Consider the following 5899-nt stretch of genomic DNA (forward strand, 5'->3'; position numbering starts at 1 on the left):
AGTTGGCACAGTGGACAGGCCTTGAAAAACTGAACACAGGTCAATCGAGAAAACAGGAAGAAGTTGTGTGGAACTATGGAAAAAATAAGTAAAATATGCAAACTGAGTAGTCCATGTGCAAGATAAGCAACATCAAGCATAGTGTCAGTTCAGGAGCGCCGTGGTCCCGTGGTTAGCGTGAACAACTGCGGAACGAGAGGTCCTTTGTTCAAGTCTTCCCTCGGGTGAAAATTTTACGTCCTTTATTTTCGAAAAGTTATGATCTGTCCGTTCGTTCATTGACGTCTCTGTTCACTGTAATACGTTTAGTGTCTATGTTTTGCGACCGCACCGCAAAACCGTGCGATTAGTAGACGAAAGTTCGTGCCTCTCCAATGGGAACCGAAAACATTTGATCGCAAGGTCATAGGCCAACCGATTCCTCCACAGGAAAACACGTCTGATATATTCTATACGACACTGGTGACGGCATGTGCGTCACATGACAGGAATATGTTGTCGACCCACCTAACTTGTACACTTGGCGAATGGGTAAAAAGATTCTTCTACCTTGCCCGATTTAGGTTTTCTTGTGGATGTGATAATCACTCCCAAAAAAGTGATGAAAACATAAGAGTTTGTCACATAAACTGCAACAAATGAATGCAACAGTTTCACAGTCACACAGCTTTCCCTGTGCTCCGTCAAAACATACGTTTTTAACGTTTCCAATTTTTTCCGTGTGGAGACCGTCAAATCCTGCATATGTCCAAGCAAATCTGAACATGTCCTGGAATTTTCGAGAGCGAAGTTGATTGTGTGAGTGCCTGAACTTTGATAATTGACACACGTCAATTCCTAGAAAATAAAAAAGTTAAAATTTTTACTCCAGGGAAGACCTGAACCAAGGTCCTCTCGTCCCGCAGTTGCTTACGTTAGCCACAAGATCACGGCGCTCCTCAGATCATCGTGTCCATGATGTTGCTTATGTTACACATCGACTACTCAATTTGTATATTTTGCTTATTTTTTTCATAGTTCGACAAAACTTCTTCCTGTTTTCTCGATTGATCTGTGTTCAGTTTTTCAAGGCCTATCTACTGTGCCAACTTATAACTAAATCTGAGGGGGGTGCGATGGGGAGGTTCCCTTGTGAGACACATTGCCATTTATCTCAATTTTTGATCTATATTATAAGTTCTATGATATGGTAACACGTTACCCAAACACTGGAGCAGTATTTTAACAATGCTGCTACTGAAGGAGCAGTATATCCTGCAGACAGTTTCCAGTATTCTAGCAAAAGATGATGCCTAATACTTACATAACTTGTGTGTTTCTTTCAGTTCCCTCTCAGATTTGTGTGTGGTACTAGTGATACTGATTACAACTCTTTAGTTCTACAGAACACGTGTCAGTGGAATATATGTGATCAAACTTCACTTTGACGATGAAACTATCATGGTTTCCTCTGGAGCAGAGAAACTTAAACAGCGATCAAAAAGGAAATCATCTGATAGTTGTCGAAAACTCTAAAATTATGTAATGAAACAATACAAGTGACCGATGAGGTAACAGAAGCAGTAGGCTACCTTATTATCTAGGGAAGATGAAAATAATGACACGATGAACAGGTAATAAAAAGTAAAATAGTAAAAATATCTGATGTGCGTAAATTGAAAAGTTTCTAATTTTCCTAGAATTGAGAGTGCATAATCATCGTTCATCAGCCGTTTAGGCGTTTGAGAAAATATTTTTAATTCAACGACCAATTAAAAAATCAGGAATGGTCATCGAGTAAACTGAGAGATACCTGTTGGGAAAGATTAATAATTGGTGGAACGCAGCACACCCCACCTAAGCCGATGAAGGAAAACATCATGTCTACCGCCCTCCACGAGTATGAAAGCCAGATGGTGACGCTATTGACAAATGGTACTGTATGGTAAGTACACTGCTCTGCACAACTTAAGGTTGAAAAAAAAAATGGTTCAAAGGGCTCTGAGCACTATGGGACTCAACTGCTGTGGTCATTAGTCCCCTAGAACTTAGAACTACTTAAACCTAACTAACCTAAGGACATCACACACATCCTTGCCCGAAGCAGGATTCGAACCTGCGACCGCAGCAGTCGCACGGTTCCGGACTGCACGCCTAGAACCGCGAGACCACCGCGGCCGGCACTTAAGGTTGAGATTTAACATGTTAGGTTAGCGTCTAGGTAAACGAATGGATATGCAGGAGCATCTTTCCAGAGATCTCCCACCTGTGCACAAAAAGCTGGACGCCAGAGGTCAAAATGTGTATAGTGCCAAAAACGGCAGGCCCAGGAAAACGAGGCACTTGAAGGAACGGGAGAAAACAGTGTGTGTTTCAATCATCAAGCTGTTAGGCTGTGCTGTAGTGCTGATCTTCATTGCATTTTGGTCTGGAGATGATTTCGCATGAGTGAGAGACAAAGTGTGACGAGCGTAGACTAAGAGATTACTCAGAATATTGTCTAGTGGGCAAAGAGGACATCCCGAGCCACAGGAATTTCCCCCCCGAAGGAGATCAGATGATCGATCATGGTCAGCTACACTAGGAGATGACCGCTATATTCTACAAGAGGCAGAAAAGGACCCACGTTAAATAGCGGGTCCAATTGCAGCCACATTTGACAGGCTGAAGAGAATGAAGTCTCACGCTCCACAGCGGCACGGCGACTGGATGGGGAGCGCTTTATTTGACCGACGGCCAGTACGTTGTGTTCCGTTGATACTCGCACATCGGCGGGCCGTTTGCAGCTGTGCCGAGAGCAGAGAGACTGAACCAACGAAGACTGGGGTTGCTTGCTTCTCTCAGATGAGAGAAGATTCAGTCTGAATAGTGATTTTCGATGTACCCTCATACACTGAGAATTGGGAACACACAATGATCTCATCAACATGTGCAATATGATCATCCTGGTGGTCCATGTTTTGTCCATTACAATTATCAGGGCTGTTATGCCGTGGTCGGTTGATGAATTCTGTGTTCAATTCCCAACGTTTCGTCCCCGTCTGTGGAGGACATCTTCAAGGGGGTCTGTAGCTCGATGGAAGGTCCAACACACCCACTGGATCGCTACTAACTGCCGCTAAATTCCGTGTCCGCGCACTCCCGCGCCGAGGCGTGACGTCACGTGTTTTGAAAACGTCAGTGCAATTGGCCGCTGTCCGCTGCCTTCGATCGCCCTTGCTATCACCCAATGGCGGACACATTTCTCAGGAGGAGAGCTGCCAATGTCACAAGGTCAGCGTCCGGCTACGTTGAAGTCTTGACCCTCAGATTCGCACAATCTTAACCCCATGGAACACTTTCTGAACGTTGTCTGCGCACACTTGCACACCACCTGCCTATAATTTACAGCAATTGTGGACTTGTGCAGAGAGAGCTTTTCGAGTGGAGGTGAGCGGGAAATCTATGGATAATAAATCTTCTAAAACAGTTTTTGCAGGATTTCAAGACATACGAAATGAAGATGATTATGAGTGAAGATGGGTGGATGATATAAAAAAAAAGTCAGGTTTGACATGGATACATGTAGTGTAAGACAGCAACGTTTGGAAAACTCCAGAGGAAGCAGTGTAAATGAAAATCTTCATAATGACGTACATGGCCGTTATGGAGATTACTACTACTTATAACACCTAAATCGTTCTCATATTTGAAATGATAATTAAATGGACACCCTAGCTGCAAACAGGCGTTGATGTACTTCATTGGGGACATGTTGAAAATGTGTGCCCCGACCGGGACTCGAACCCGGGATCTCCTGCTTACATGGCAGACGCTCTATCCATCTGAGCCACCGTGGGCACAGAGGATATTGCGTCTGCAGGGACTTATCCCTTGCACGTTCCCCGTGAGATCCACATTCCCAACGTGTCCACACCACTACATTCGTAGTGCGCCTAATAGATGTTTGCCCATCATACTCATTACTCGTGGCAGATTAATCTACCAAGTCCCGTACGAGTTCGGGCATAGCGTGTGCGTTCGCACATATTTCTTGCAGATGTCATCAGGATCACAGACATTGGTTCAAATTTAGTTGTAGGTGTGTCGTGATTGAGCGGCACATAGCATGTTGCGCCCGCTTCACCAGGTGTACAAACGCAGCAGTTCTCTCGCGTTGTACGGGAAGTTGCTGATACCTGGAGCAGTGTGGCACCGGCGTCAGCGGGAGGCAACGAGCGAAGCTCCGCGGCGTCTGGAGGAGGCGCCTCAGCAGCTGAGTAGTGGTCGGCAACTGACAATATCAGCGTGCGATCCCAAAGGAGGGAAGTAGAGAACCAGCGGCGTTGTCGTGAAGCCTAGACGTCGGTTCCTTGCAATTACTGGACAACACGGACTGGGCAACCGCTTGATCTGTGTGTGATTCGCATAGAGCGTTTCCCAAGTGTCACCGCTATACTACAAACCTTGCACTCGCAGGAAACATGTATGGGCAGTACTTTTACGCAAGCTGGCCGTATTTATATTCTGCTATTAACTGATTTTGTGTCAGGTTATTAAGCCTGGTACATCAATAGTATGTGAATCAAATTTTATACACTGACGGGGAAAATCACTACACTAAGGAGGAGTTGAGCGTCATAAATGAATGTAGTTAGGCATGTTTCTACATCTGATAGGTAACGCTTGTTCAATTTTCGCCCGAGACGGATAAGATCGGTGATAGTAGCTGTGACACGTAATCTACTACCAGCCTCGATTAGCCAGGTGGCTATGGACAGGATATGTGGATGCAGGATAAAATGACCTGGAAGGAAAAGTAACTCTTTGCTGCAACATCTCTTTCTCTAGACCTTTCAATTCCTTCATATGAGATGGCAAAGGTGGTATGGCGGTCTCCTGACCAGTACAATATCCATTAACTCGGTTTTACTTAATTAAGTTAGCCAGACGTGTACTGCCGTTGGCACATTCCCAAATTCGCTGCACAGTTGCTGTACTCTTTCCATCTTCCTGGGTAATAGCTGATCTAATTGTACCATATAACATCCTCCGTCCCTTGTCTGTACCTCTGCTACCAGCGACTCAGAATGAAGGTAAAACAAAACTGTCCTATTTCTACAAAATTGTAAGGTGAAGTGATCCTGTGACTAATTCAGAATCAATCCATTCCTCCAGACACCTGACTCTGTTCAGTAGCTAGCCCCTGTGCTGCCATCTATTTTCCACGTGAACTCCCAAGTTGTCATCTTAGCAGAAACCTACCGCAAGATTCGCCCACGGATCTCATATGTGTGCGAAATATAATACACAACACGTAACGTTAAAAACACCTTCACCTGTTCCACAACCATCTTGTACAAAGATGGGGTTACTGCAATCACGGGGCTATTGGGGTAACAGACAACATATCGCTTCATTATTAATTTCAAAGCAAATAAATGGTGTACAGTGAGAGACAGCGACTGAACTGACACCTTTTTCTGCCCACTTAGGCAGCATCAACTGTTAATATCCAGTCGCTTTATAACACTATCGTCCGCTACTGCTATACCATAACCTCGAAACTGGAGGCAGTTTGCAAAACAGAATTATTTTGTTAGAGTAATTATGGTATAACGCATCAGAGCAGTGTTACCCTCTGAGAGGAATTTTATTATGTTGACCGTATTGTACCTAACGGAGGTGGCTTATCGGAAATGAAAGTCAGAATTACGTAAATGTTTGAACAGTAACAAACAAAATTTAACCTATCTGCACTGTTTAATTGATAATGGAAAACGGTCGCCAGCCTAATTAGGCAAGATAAAGATTAACGTTCTCGTTTAAGAAAGTAGGTATGCGTAACTTTAACGGACAAACACAACCTAGACTTGGCCACACGCGAGTGCAATGAACTCTGACACCTGCATATGTTAACGTTAAGGTTGGAACAAACAGC

General features: G+C 44.3%; 1 non-coding gene across 1 annotated transcript; it reads right to left on the minus strand.

Annotated features, from left to right (window-relative positions):
* Positions 1-3744: 3744 nt before the first annotated feature.
* Positions 3745-3819, minus strand: Trnat-ugu (transfer RNA threonine (anticodon UGU)). The gene has a single exon. It is a non-coding gene; the product is annotated as a tRNA-Thr (tRNA).
* Between the last annotated feature and the right edge of the window lie 2080 nt (positions 3820-5899).

Source organism: Schistocerca nitens, chromosome 5, assembly GCF_023898315.1.
Source record: "Schistocerca nitens isolate TAMUIC-IGC-003100 chromosome 5, iqSchNite1.1, whole genome shotgun sequence".
Taxonomy (NCBI): domain Eukaryota; kingdom Metazoa; phylum Arthropoda; class Insecta; order Orthoptera; family Acrididae; genus Schistocerca; species Schistocerca nitens.